Below are 15,467 nucleotides of genomic sequence, written 5' to 3'. Positions count from 1 at the left end.
ATTGATTATAAAAAATTAATCATTAATAAATAGAAAAGAGTTATTATTAATTATTTGTATATTTTTTTATTGTAGAGTTTAAAAAAGATGCTGATGAAAAAATGTGACCCACACGAACTAAGAACCATATTATAGAATATCTTTGGTATCTTGTATATGTAATTAATTTTTGTATTTACAATAATGGTTAATAATTAACAATTATTAGAGTTTATAGTAATTTAATAATTATTGATTATAGTTGTTACTAAATTGAGTAGTTAGTAATTAATATGAATATTAATTTATATTTTTAGTTATAGTAGTTGTTAATTGGTTGACTGTTAATTATGATTTTTATTTTCAGAGTACAAAAAATTTGTATAATAGACACTTAAACCAAATAGATTTATACGATATTGGGATGGAGGAACAACTAAGAAAGCGTGGATTTTATCATATATCTCAAATTAAGAGGATTATAACTCAGAACATGACTATAAATGCCCAAATTGAAAGGTTATCTTCTACATGGTGAGTGCACGATTATGTTGGAGGATGTAGCCATGATTTTTGGACTCTGGACTCATGGTTTTTCGGTGACTGAATCAAGTGATCACATCACAAGCAGTTTAGAAATCGAATTCATCAATCAATTTGGTAATGTTCCTAGGCCAAACGACCATAGAGGAAGCGGAATCAAACTGTCATGGTTTCGCAATCTAAAACGGAACCTACATTTGACTAACCAAGTGAGTAAGAAAATGTATGTGAAATATCACATGATGTTGCTATTTGTTACGACATTATTTAGTGAGAAGTCTGGAATCACCGTGCACTCGAGGTATTTGCCGTTGCTTCACTAGTTTTCTGAAAGGGTTAAGTACAATTTTGGTCCTTAAGGTAGCGGCTAAAATTTTTTTTTCGTTCCCGGCCTTTTTTTTTGCTACAAAATGATCCCAAAGGTTTAATTTAGTTTTAAAATCATCATTCGAACGAAAATACCCTTCCTCTTTCTTCCCCAAAATCAACAAAAAAACAGAACAGAAGTTGAAGCTGAACTAGAACCCACCACCATCATCATCTTCATCGAAGCATCAGTAACAACAACAATGCAACAATGTAATAAACATTAAAAAAAAGCAACCACAAGCAGAAGCAGAAACAATGGAATTAGAAGCAAAACCAAAACCAGAAGCACAAACAACCAGAAGCAGAAGCAGAATGAAATTGAATTAGAAACAAAACCAAAACGGCAGAACCAGAAGCAAAATGAAATTAGAAACATAATCAGTAGAAATTAACAAAATCAACAAACGGCGAGGAGTATAATCAGAAATCAATGTAATTAACAAAATCAACAAATCCACAAATCAAACAAATTCTACAACATAAATAACAGAAACAGCGAGTAGCAGAAATGGCGAGGAGCAAAAACGGCCGAGGAGAAGAAATGGCCGGCGAGGAGCAACGACGACTGGCGACTGAGCGAGGAGGAGCAGCAAAAATGGCGAGCGGCGTGCGACATCCACCCTCTTGGATCTGCTGGCGTCGACGTCGAGCAAGGAAGAGGAGCAGCAACGAGATCTGGCGGCAAGATCTAGCGGCGAGGACTGAACGACAAAGAGCAGTGGCGGCAGCGAGGATTCCCCTTCCTTTCCCCACCTTCCCTTCCCCTCTTCTTCCCTGACCCCCCTCCCGAAAGCGTGATTCCTTTTAACCCTTTTTTTTGTTTTTTGTTTATATCTTTTTAGTTAGGGGTAGTTTGGAAATAAAAATAAAAATTTTGGTAAAAAGAATGATTTTAAAACTAAGTTAAACTTTTTGAACCATTTTGTAGCCAAAAAAAAAAAGGTCGGGGACGAAAAAAATTTTCAGCCCCTACCTTAGGGACCAAAATCGTACTTAACCCTTTTTCTGATATTAAGAAGTTTACTTGGGGTTCTGCATGCCTTGCACATATGTATCGAGCATTCTGTCGGGCATCGATGTATGATTGTAAGGACATGGTTGGTCCTCTAATGTTGCTTCTTGTGTGGGCCTGGATACAGATGTCATCAATAGGGCCTTTGTTAGTAGATACTAGCTTTCCACTCGCTTGCAAGTAAAATTTAAATATTGATTTAATTATTTTTTCTGTAGTAAATACTTTCTAATAATAATATTATTGTCAGGTGAAATGATTATCAACCCACCACAGATCAATATAGAAATTGGACAACCTCTAATGTCAGGTGAAGGTTAGATGATCTCTCTCCGGACATGTTTTGTCATTTGTACTTTTACTTATATTGAATTAAATTGATGAATGCACATATATACCTTTGAGTTTTGATATGTTTTTACAGTTTGTGTCTCAATCGGATTGTGTCTCATATTATTCCACTTGAGATCAACGAAATTTATAGAGTACAAATTTGCTTCTAATATGTTTTGAAGTTGTGGAGTGATATCCAACTGATAGTTTGAAAAGACAATTTGGCTTTTATCAAGACTCCCAGAAAAACCAATAAAACTTGGAGCATCCATAACATACTGCTGACCAATTCAAAAAATAAGAATTCGAGAGTAAAACATGAGAAATAGATCTCGCAATGGACAAACAGTTCTATGTGCGTCTTAAAAGGTGAACAAGTTGAGAACTATTAACCATCTGACCAATACATAGATTGGTACATCTGTAAATTTGGTGATTACTTGTGGCTCTCCGAGCATGCAAAGCAGCAATCCCTATAACGAAAGCAATAACCATATTAACAACCAAAGCAACAACTACAGTAGTGTTTCAAGGGTTACCTGAAATTGAAGGTCGATCTTGGATGAGATCTGCTGTTGTGGCTGGAGCGGTTGTGTCCGACTTGCTGAATCTGGTGGTGCTGCTGATCCTTGATCACCGGAGGGTGGTGGTACCTATAAGAGACTCTGATGCTTAAGTTAGCACGTGCTTTAGGCAGGTTTTTTGTGGAGAATCAGAATGTGAGTTATACCTGGGGGCTCCAGTGTATTTATAGTAGTGTTCAGTGACCTTTCTTTGAGATAAGTTAATTATCTTTATCTTATCTTTGAGCGAGGTCACCTATCTTTTAGGCCAGCCGCCTTTGAAGTGGGCTGCGTCCCTTTATTTGGGCTTGCTTGGGCCTCTGTGGAGATGTTGGCCGAGCTCTTTAGGGAGAGGTCGGTGTCGACCAACCTTTATGCGAAGTCGGTCGTTCTTGTCTTCGATTAACCCAGATCATGTAGCTCGGCTTGAGGTATGAATAAGTAGCAACAACCATCATATCCATATCCACCATATCCATATCCACTATATCCATACCTACCATTACAGCAACAACTATACCCACCGCTATATCCGTACCCATTGTAGACACGTGTATATTCACAACTAGTTATACCGCCACACTCACATTCAAATCCACCACCATACACAAAGTCATATTCATATCCATTTCTACAACCTAAAATACAACTTGTTATACCATGATACTCACAACCATACCCACCACCGTACACACAGGCATATTCACAACCATCTCCACAACCTTCCATACAGCCATATGGTTAGTCCTCCACCATGTGCGATGAATACATACTGTCAAAATCACCACAATATGAACTGTCACAATTACTGGACACAATTGGACAAGATGAAAAACAATATAGACACATTATAGATTGAGTTCAAGGTCCAAACTCATCTCAATGGGTGAATGATTTATTCTCTACCCAAGACCCTCCATAGGTGGCCTAACAGGATCAACATGAGTAAGTGTCAATGTCTCAAGTCCAAACATAATCATTTTGGGAATAACTTAAGGCATTGGTATGTTCTCATGTTAATTCGATTAGGCCACTTGTAGAGGGTCTTGGGTAGAGAATAAATCATTCACCCACTGAGATGACTCCATATCTTAAACCAAATCCAGAATGTGTCTATATTATTCTTCATCTTATCCTATTGGGTACAGTAATTGTGATAGTTTATATTGCGGTGGCTATGACAATATGTATTTGTCGCACATGGTAGAGGGATGGTCGTATGGCTGTATGGAAGATTATGAGGATGGTTGTGAATATGCTTGTGTGTACGGTGGTGGGTATAATTGTGAATATAAAAGTATAACAAGTTGTGTTTCAGGCTGTGGGGATGGATGTGAATATGCCTGTGTGTATGGTGGATATGGAGGTGAGTATGCAGTATAACTGATTGTGAATATGTTTGCGTGTATGCTGGATATGGATATGGCAGTGGATATGGTTGTTGCTGTGATTGTGGGTCTGGATATGGTGGATATGGATATGGTAGTGGATATAGTGGTTGTTATTGTGGTTGTTGTTGCTGTGATTGTTGCCGTGGTTGTTGCTCTTGCTATGGGAGTTGCTACTCTGTGTGCTCGAAGAGCCGTAAGTGATCACCAAATTTCCAAATGTACCAGTCTACGTACTGGTCGAACGGTTGATAATTCTCGACATATTGACCATTTATGATGCATGCAGAACTATTTGTCCATTGTGAGATCTATTTCTCATGTTCTACTCTCCAATTCTTGTTTTTTGAACCGGTTAGCAATATGTTATGGGATGCTCCATATTTCATTGGTTCTCTTGGAGGTCTTGATAAAAGCCAAACTGCCTTTTCACCCTATCATTCGGATGCCACTCCACGACCTCAAAACATATTAGAGGCACAATTGTATTCCAGAGATCTGCACCAATGTTGATCTCAAGTAGAATAATCCGAGGCGCAATCCGGTTGGGATTGAATGCATCCTACACAAACTATAAAAATATATCAAAGTTCAAAGGTATATATATGCAATCATCAATTTAATTCAATATAAGTAAAAGTACAAATGACAAAACACGTCCAGAGAAAGATCATACAACCTTCTTCTGAAGTTAGAGGTTGTCCAATTTCTATATTGATCTGTGGTGAGTTGATAAGCATTCCACCTAATACATAATGTTCATATTAGAAAGTACTTATTACAGAAAAAATAATTAAATTTACATCTTATTTAAATTTTACCTGCAAACGAGTGAAAAGCTAGTATCTACCAACAAAGACCCTATTGACGGCATCCGTATCCAGGCCCACACAAGAAGCAACGTCAGAGAGTCATCCATGTCCTTGCAATCATACTTTGTTGTCCGACATAATGATCGATACATCTATGCAAGGCATGAAGAACCCCAACCAAATTTCTTAATCATAGTTATCAGAACCGAACTGGTCATATGACTGGGTCACCGGGTTATTGGTTCAACCGGTGGATCACTGATTCACCCGATTAACCCGATCATAATTAAAAATATAAAATTATATAAATAAAATTAAAATAATATCTTAAAACTTAAAATGCAAATCTTTACAAACATTAATAATCTAATATCAATTTTTAAGCATATAAAATTTGTAATCTAAGATCAGGAGTTGCTGATGATGCTTGTTCTTGATATAGTGGCGTTTCTGATGGTGTTTGAGAGATGAAGACATTTTTTAAATTCTAGCAAAAGAAACAAAAGATTTTCAGCAACAAAATATATTACTAAGTGAATCTTTAAGCAACATAGCAACAACCACCAAAGTTCACTGATGATAATCAACAACAAATTTATTAACTATTCAAGTATTCAACTCTGTTATCTAACAAAAAAATTCAACTCAATGACGTTATCCAACAACAAAAGAATTTACTCAGGTTCAGTAACAATTCTAAAAAATTAAATACAACAACAACAACCACTAGATTCAACAATTCTAATTAAAATTTGCTCAAGTTCAACAACTCTAAAAACCAAATATACCAGCAACAACCACCAGATTCAATAACAATTCTAAAATTTGCTCAAGTTCAATAACTCTAAAAAAACCAAATACAATAACAACAACCACCAAATTCAACAAACAATTCTAATTAAAATTTGCTAAACAATTCTAATTTCACCTTTGCTCAGGTTCAATAACAACTCTAAAAAATCAAATACAACAACAATAACCACCAGATTCAACAACAATTCTAATTAAAATTTGTTCATATTCAACAACAATTCTAATTTCACCGAAATTGACGCTGAACTGATGAAAGAACAGGGTCAAAAAACTCGAAGGGAGTATACCTGGTTGGCTGGTTCCAAGACCGCGACACAAGAAAACGACCACCACCCGAGGGAGTAGATGCTACTTGACTGGTTCCATCTACTTCTGCCATCGCCGACGTGAACGCAAGGGTACGAGACCGCGATGAAGACCGAGGTGATGGGACGAGGTGAGGCCGTGAGAGACTGGGAGTGACAACTGACAAGGTGAGGGGAGAGACGAGAGAGTGACGAGGTGAGGGACTGTCAAGAGAGAAGAGAGACGAGGCTGGAGGTTGGGTGGGGGTTTCATTCAGATTAAGATTAAGGTTACATGCTTTCATTCAACAAAAAGGGGGGAGGGGGACACCCTGAAGACGTGAACGATGCCGTGTTCACTTTGCAGGAAATTAAGAAAAAAAATATCCGAACCGGGTTAAAATAACCGGCCAGGTTACCGGCTTTACTGAAACCCGGTTGGGCCAAACTGGGTTTCACCGGGTCCAATGCTTGTCCGGTTTGACAAGTGGCTCGGCCCGGTTAGGAGACCGGGTGACTGGGTTTCCGATTAAACCAGCTGAGTCGAGCCGGGTTTGATAACAATATTCTTAATCTCAGAAAACTACGAAACAATGGTAAATACTTCTAGGGGTACAATGATTCTAGACTTGTAACTGAATAATGTCGTACCAAATAGCAACATTATATGACATTTCACATACATTTTCTTCCTAAGTTGGTCAATCAAATGTAGGCACTGCTTTAGGTTGCGAAATTATGACAGCTTGTTCCATTTTCTCTATGGTCGATCGGTCCAAAAGCACTATCAAATTGGTTGATGCACTTGATCTCTAATCCGCTTGTGCTGTGATCAGTTGATCAGTTGATCTCTAACCATAAACTCTATTTCACTGAAACAAATTCTACTCCTTATCCCATTCACCACTGCACCACTACTACCGTGCTGCTATAACTAGAGGTAAATTTTTATTCAACTTTTTTTTTAAAGAATTTTTTGTTAATTTAAGGTATTATTATAACTTTTATTTTTTTTTATGAAATGTATGGTTAAGGTTTTATTTCTAAACTTTTTTGTGATTATCAAAAGGAAATTGATGAAACTTTTTTGTAACGAGATTGCAAAGAAGACACCCAGAACCAACACCTTAACTACTATTCCCCAATGATGTACTTGATGATAGATGATTCTATGGATGCATTATATTTTCCAGAAGCTATTCAATTTAGGTAAGATCAAGTAGCCTATAAATTATTGCAAAGAATCATAGAAGTTTATAGAGGTACGATTGTGCAAGTTTTAGGCCATGATTCATATGTTAATAACATAGAAGTTTACTTTTATAATTGCTCTTGATCATCATACAGTTTAAGATTTGCCTAGTATACCTTAATATTGAGACATTAAGCTCTTATTCAAATGTGTATTGTACTTTATTTATTGTCTGTTTTTTTCTATGGAATCTCAATTACTTAGGTGCTTTGAGCTGAGTAATGATCATGAGAATTCATGAGGATTATAAAATCTCTTTTGGTGCTCCTTCAAATTTTATTCTTTGTATTACTTGATTTTTTGGTGTATGTTAAATACTATAAAAATGTTGTTCATCGAGAAGTCAATTTGAATTTCTATTGAAATAGGAAAATTGAATTTGAGAGGAGAGAAGAAGTTGGGTTGGAGGTCATATAGAGGTCCCAAAATTCTCATTTGATGAGTTGGATGACTTGCAGATGCTTGTTATGTTAACATTTATTTGAACACTTTTGAAGCACTAATAAATTGAAAAAGGGCTTATTTCTATGTTTAGCTTTTGGATTTGTTTTTAGTAATCATCATCCATATTGTAGTTTGTCCTTTTGTATTTGATCAGTGACTCAGTTATATTCCTAGAATTAGTTATTTATTATGAACTAATAATGAATTAATAATATTTATTTTCATTTCTTTGTGCTTATATTTATATGAACTAATAATATTGAAGAATAATGATTTGTTTGCCTAAATTAAAAAAATTCTAAAGTGCTTATTATTTTAAAACGCATGCTTTTCAGTTGATGCTCAATAACATGAATAATTGTTTTTATCATATATTCACTCTCTTTCAAAGTACTTCATAGTTTTTCATGTTTCAAAAGCCATTAAAAGTATTTCTCTCTCTAATTACAAATTCTGTTTTATAATACTTTTAAGAATATGATGGATATATCTGAGTATTTAATGTGAACAGTTACCATCTTTGTTGCCATTTTGTATGACGCAGGCATTGAACCAATGACCACTCTCAACCATGGAAAAATCAAAAACAAAATTTTACATATGTTGATTGGTCTACTTTATAGGATTTTTTATTTTTATAAATAAAATAAATGTGATAATTACCAAAATAAATAATTTAAAAATTATTTACCGTTTTAAATTTCAGGGTCTTATCTCGTTTACAGTGTAAATGAGATGGCATTGCATGTATCTCATTTTCGTTTACGTACACTGTAAACGAGATAGGACACGTCAGCTGCCAGTGGGTATCTCGCTTACACTATAAACGAGATACACCCCTTATCTCGTTTACACTGTAAACGAGATAAGGCCTGTCCGCGCCTATAAGTATAAGTTGTTTATAGCATTGTTCTGGGTCCCATTTTGACTTAGCCAACCTCTTTCTCCCCTCTTTTAACCATTTCCTACCCTATTTTAGACTAATCCGGTGATGGCGCGTCAGGCGGGGAACGACGGAGACATCAACAGGCTGAACGAGACGTTGTATTACGTCGGGGCGGCCGACTTCGAGATTAGTTGTGTTCTATTTGTCTGATCTTAGTATGGTGCCATTGTTCATGTAGTCCTGTAGTGACAAGTACGTAGTTAAATGGTTTAGGGATAGGTCTCTAGGAGGAATTTAGAACTCTATTTGCTTGTGCAAAGATGTTATGACTTAATTATTGGTTTGGAACTCTTTAATTTAGGATTTGTTTACTGGAATATGTAATTTAGAGACATGTGTACGATAGAAACATGGAAGTATGTTGTTAAGTAGAAGTAGTTGTAGGTTATATAGGAATATTTGCTTAACGTCTAATGTGTTGTGTATCATGTTAAGCTGATCAAACTACTAAACAAAAAAAAGTAAGAATTCAGGAGAATAAAAATTGATAATCATCCCTTTATAAGGCTAATTTTTTTTATAATTCTACAGAGGCCTCGCCTTCTACTACCTCGACGAGTGAGTCATACCCTTCCTCCACCCGACGCCATCGTCTCGTATCTGGATGAGACCGGATTCGGCGACATGGTGCCCCCTCAGCGACTTCACTTTTGACAATTCCCTGATTTCCACACTTGTGGAGCGATGGCGTCCAGAGACGCACACGTTTCATCTCCCTTGGGGTGAGGTCACCATCACCCTGCAGGGCGTGGTGTACAACCTAGGCCTACGCGCACATGGCAACCCCGTTGGTGCCTCCGTGACTTCGGTAGGTGGTACGGTATGGAGACGTGGCTATGGTGGAGCAGCTGCTGGGTGCCAGGCTTCCGGTGGTGGCACAGCAGGCTGCGTAGAGGATGGAGTCCTTCACGCTGAAGCTTGTGTGGCTGCGGGATTGTGTGCACCAGATGCCCCCGACAGACGACCTGGAGACCCTGCGACAGTACGCCAGATGCTATATTCTGTTACTTATCGGAGGGTATCTGATGATTGACAAGTCCAACAACCTGGTCCACATACGTTGGCTACTGCTTCTACGGGACTTCGGACAGTGTAGGGCGCTTTCCTGGGGCTCGGCTGTGCTGACCTGGACGTACGAGTCACTTTGTTCGGTGGCACAGCGGGGTATCACGGACATCACCGGCTGCACTCCGCTTTTGATGAGCTGGATCTATCAGAGATTTTCTCAGTGGTGCCCACCCGATAGAAGGATCTACCAGTATCCGCTGGCTGAGAGGTAACAAAAGTTTATTTATGTAATTGCATTAAATATTGTTGTCAACTCATATGGGATGTTACTTATGATATGCACGTATATTTTCTTAGGATGTCTCAGGTTGGTTGGATTTCAATAGCAGAGTAGGGATCAGCATGAGGCTAGGGTCTTGCGTTGGAGGGTTTCGATCGATCGGTTACGATTCGATGAGGTTAGTCATGAAATAAATAAAATCAGGTATTTGCATGTGTCGTTTTATATTTTATCTTCGATAGTTAGACAGATATGATATTGTTAATTATGTCGTTGACATTTTTTTCAGTTTGCATGGAGAGTCTACGATGATCTTTCTTTGCAGACTTTGTGTCTGCCCTGGTTCTGTGACGAGGAGGAGTGGGGGACCTGGTTGTCAGCCGTCCCGCTGGTTTGCTTCATTATTGTACGGTTTCACCACGTTGATCGAGTGAAACGGCAGTTCAATGGAGAGCAATAGGTGCCAGGCACTCCGGTGAACCTTGACAGGTATGGCTGGTGTAGTACTTTTTTATTCTTATATGACTTTATTTGTTTGTTATTATGATACTGATAGTTATTTATACACCTACTGTGTTTCATGAAAGGTACCTGACCACCACTGGCCGTGGTAAGGATGTTTGGTGGCCAGAGCGACTTCAGCAGTGGTACGATAGATGGAGACAGAGGTTCGATCCCGGTCGCAGGATCACCGTGCATCATACGTTTGACACCAGGCCGACCAGAGAGTACTATGATTGGTGGCGTGGAGCTTGTCATGCTCGGCATCTTTCCGGCTAGGAGGTTTTGGAGGACCCGAGGCTCGTAGAGTTGCCCCCCTGATGTACACCCCACTGCCAGCCAGCCCAAGGACAATCTCGCCCTTCCGAGGGGTGTTCCGGATCAGCGAAGACGTGCGAGGGAGGTCAGGTAGGATACCCGACGACCTGCTAGGAGAGACAGAAGACATAGAGAGCATCAACCAGCAGAGCCGGTTAGGAGCGAGAGAGTCAGGCCTCGTCGGGTTAGGGTTGATGCCGCGTTTGACAAGGAGGCGGAGTACGATCATCAGGAGGATCACGGTGACATCCCACAGGACAGAGGGGCTACACCTCTGGGTGTGCCTCCTCCGCCTCCTCTGGCGCACGGAGCGTGGATATCATCTGGATCTAGTGGGCAGCAGTCTCGGCAGCTTGGGACACATCACCGCCAGGTTGGTATGAGGGAGGTCCGTCCGGGACACGCCAGGAGGAGGAGGAGATGCTTGACGAGATCCTCATTGATGACGCATTCCAGCTTCACACCGCCGCGCTTGGGGCCATGGACTGTATAGCCGAGTCATTCCGCACAGGCAGGGAGGTTGGTATCAGGGAGTACCATCACCCATCAGCTCTCGCGCAGACCTCCTCTTGGATGCCCCAGATATCACCGGCATCAGGCTCGTCATACGGGGTGGGTCTTCGGGCAGGTAGCCAGTATGTAACCCAGCCCTCCCATGACTATGGTATGTACCTGACCTCATCCCAACCTCAAATCAGATGACCCCACCGTCTGCTCCACCTTCTCAGCCTCAGCTCCATTTACATCAGTACGCCACAGGTCCACCGATGATAAGGTTCCAGCCATACCAGGCCCAGCCTCAGCAGGAGCCCCCCTGTCCGACGATGCCGATTGGAGACCCTCGACCTTCTCGACCTCAGTGCCAGGCTCAGCCTCCGCCTTGTGGCATTGGACATAGGCGCCACTACCAGGATCTCCACTAGCGATGATATTTACGATTTTGTATTGTATTTATTTTTATTGTTCTGTACCATGGTTGGTATGTAGATATGTATGTACTTTTGTACTTTTGTATGTATTTATGTATGTTGTTCTAGTATTTTGGTGTTGCCAAAATTATGTATGTTGTTGTTCATGATGGTGGTCTTTCTGAATGAATATTGTCGTTTACCTTATTTTTAGCCGTTACGGAAAATACAAGAATAACAAAAAATGTTACTAAAACATAAAAATATTACCTTCGAAGTTAAATTATTCCACGAGAAACTTACTAAATCGTAGAATATCGTACTACAAATAGTTCGAAGTCAATACAACTAACAAGTTACATTTTCAATAGAAAATCCCGACAGATGTAAACTACATCAACCCTAAGACCATGGTACGGCCTAGGCATCTCCCGTGGGTTGATTAGGACATCCCCTTCTAGAATGATCGACCTGCCTGCAGAGTCCGCACCGCTTCTCATGTCACTCGACCTCATCCATATCATTCCGGAATATGGAGGACACGGGCCTCCCAATCGCCTTCTGACGCATGCCTGGGTTAGGACGCAGCATCGTCCCATGCCACTCCACGCATAGCGACTCATCAAGGATAAGTGGAAACTCTATCTCATAAACCTTGAACACAGCTTCCTACCTATAGACTGGATGCACATATGGGGCCCACTCAATGCTAGCGGCGGCACATCCGGCAAGTGCGTGGCAGCACAGATAGTGGAGAGACTGGAATAAGCCACAATCACACGTACCGTTGGATAGCCGAACACGGAAGGAACCTTGCGACCATCCCTCGAACGGCTCTAGCTCCTCCACAACAAACACAGAGGCCCGCCTATCACAATGAGTGACACGCATCTTCGATATTCCTTCTCTATTCTTCTCAACGACGTCCAACAGTCTCTGGAAGAAGCGGTTTCTAGCCACCAACTGTGACTACGCCTCTCTGCCCTTTGTCACAAAGAACTTCTGCAGTCTTTCGTACGTGATGCGTACAATGGCTGAAATCGGCAAGTACCATGTCCCCTTCAAAACTGCATTGATGCACTCGGACAGATTGGTGGCCATGTGACCAAACCGCTGCCTGCTATCGCAATGTTGTAGCCAAATCTCCTTCTTGAAACAACCCGCCCAGTCCGCCATCGCCGGCGAGACTCCTCTCAAGGCATCTATGTACCACTCATACCTAGCCTTGCTTGGACTGTAAGCAATGTTTATGAGGTATCTCTTGCCCTCGGCTGACTTGAATTGAGTAATGAAATTCGCTGCCATGTGTCTGATGCAGTAAGCATGGAAGGCCCTTGGGGGATGCTAACCACTATCATCAGAGCTTAAGGCGGCCTTGATGGCCTGAGATCTGTTGGAGATAACTAGCAGGTCGTCTTGTGGGGTGACGTGGCATCTCAGATTACTAAGGAAGAACGACTATGACTCGGTGCTCTCGGACTCAACAATGGCAAAAGCAATAGGCAGGATGTTACTGTTCCCGTCTTGCGCCACCGCAATGAGCAACACTCCGTCGTACCTACCGTACAGATGTGTGCCGTCTACAGATACGAACGACTTGCAATACTTGAAGGCCTCGACACATGAGGAGAAAGCCCAAAATACCTTATCGAACATGCTGCAATCGCGTACCAAGAGGTGTCCATCATAGAACGGTTTGACGCGTAGGTCACAGATGGTTCCAGGAAAGCAGCTCTAAAGTGCTTGAAGCAGCTTGGGCACCTTGTTGTATGACTCTTCCCAATCGCCATATATTTGTGCAGTTTCCTTATGCTTTGCCATCCACACCTTCCTGTAGGATGGTTTGAAGTGATAACTTGCCTACACCGCACCTTGCAAAACCGGAATACTCACAGAGGGGTTGGACTAAATCAACAGCAATATGACCCTACAGATCAGACTGCTGTCTAACTGACGATGGTCTTGAGACATGGTGGGTACTAGACAACTGTGTGCTCCACCAACCCTCCGAACCTCCCTGAACACAACAACACAATATTGCTTCAGTCATATGTCAAACCTACTTAATATACCATACACCCACTCTCAACTTGACGGCACTGCACATGGTACTTCAACCGGTCCGATTCGATCACCCGGTACTCCGTATTCCTGCGAATACTGTAGTTCTTCACACCCTGAAGCACTGCCTCTCGGCTTTTGAACCTGTGGTCGACCCTAAACTCTACACCGCCGTCTAGGTTGTAATCCTCTTCACCCGTGTCAGAAAACGGAGTCCTCTCATGCATGGCGTCCAGATCCAGACTGTGATAGTGACTTGGCACTGCCAATAGCGCCGATATTGGGTGAGGTGGCGGCAGGACATGGCGCACCACGGTCTGGGCAGGTGTCTTCGGAACAAACTCATCCTCATCCCCACCATCGGACGAATCACTATCCGCACTATCCGCCACGTAATCCTCGTCCGACTCCTCCTCGCCCTCCTCTGCCTCATCCACTGGAATGGCGACATGAATCGGCGGTGGTGCAAGAGGTCGGTCGTCCTGTACATAGGTCGAGTGTATCGAACCACCGCCACCACTATGTCCCACCTCGGCAGAAAGCTCCATTACCTGCTCCACCATGATCCTCCCATTGATGTTGAACATCAGTTGCACATGCTCGTCCCCTTGAAGTCGGAATAGCCGAAATCGGAAGACTCCGTTACCCATGGGTGCTAGCAACCTATACGCTACCCTTCCGATCTCTCTCACTTATGTACCACCGAGCTTGCTCAATATCAAACTCTTCAAATCCGACAACGTATTCAAACGCTGAGTGCAAAACAATATCAGATCCTCACACTCAAAGGTCACCCCGTTGTCCCCATTTCTCATACGACAATTGGGATAAACAAGCACAATTATGTATATACTATTACTGACCATTAATGCCTTATTTTCGTGAGAAAAACCAGATAGAAAAAGGATAGGAAATGTTTGTAGAGAATACCAAAGGTTACACATCTTTTTATAACTACTGCCAATTTGTCTTGTATCTATCTCATTTACAATGTAAACGATATATAGTATCTCGTTTACAGTGTAAACGAGATACCCACGTGGCAACTGACGTGTCCTATCTCGTTTACAGTTTAAACGAGATACATGCAATGTCATCTCGTTTACACTATAAACGAGATAAGATCCTAGAATTTAAAATGGTAAATAATTTTTAAATTATTTATTTTAGTAATTATCATATTTATTTTATTTATAAAAATAAAAAAAAATCCAATTGGTATTTTTCCAACAAAACGAGATGTATGAGTACAATAAGACCAGACCTAAGTGAGGAGTATGATTAAAGTCATCAAAAAATTTATTAAAAAATATTACCATCAGATTTTGCGTAGGGTAAATTCGATAATATAATAATTTATTTTTTAATATTATTTTATTACATAATATTTTCATCAAAATTTTATAAAAAAAAATTTCGATGGTAATTAGCAAATAAAAATGATCACTCTAAAAGCAATTAACATTGGAAGAATTTTGACGGTAACTAATTATAACGTCAAATTCCTAAATTTTGTCAATAAATAATTACCGGCGACGTTTATAATTATACTATCAGATTTTTATTAATGGTAATATTATTACTGTTGAATTTTTTTAAGAATTCTACTAATAAATCCAACAGTTTTCAGTATTTTTTGTAGTGTAAAACTAA

The 15,467-nt window shown here is 40.4% G+C and overlaps 1 protein-coding gene across 2 annotated transcripts in view; it reads right to left on the bottom strand.

Moving 5' to 3' along the window:
• LOC107617867 (exocyst complex component EXO70A1) overlaps nucleotides 1–7,216 on the bottom strand; it is a 31,396-nt gene extending 24,180 nt beyond the window's left edge. Inside the window, exon 1 of one of the 2 annotated variants that reach the window (XM_021110271.1) lies at nucleotides 7,210–7,216. The gene's annotated coding sequence lies outside the window, so the exon portion shown is untranslated. Of the gene's footprint in view, nucleotides 1–5,171; nucleotides 5,177–7,209 lie in introns of those variants that run through there. The other variant, XM_021110270.1, reaches the window with a different exon arrangement.

The sequence above is a fragment of the Arachis ipaensis genome, chromosome B09, assembly GCF_000816755.2.
Source record: "Arachis ipaensis cultivar K30076 chromosome B09, Araip1.1, whole genome shotgun sequence".
Taxonomy (NCBI): Eukaryota; Viridiplantae; Streptophyta; class Magnoliopsida; order Fabales; family Fabaceae; genus Arachis; species Arachis ipaensis.
The sequence above is the reverse complement of the archived record's forward strand: the minus strand, read 5'-3'. Positions and strand labels throughout refer to the sequence as shown.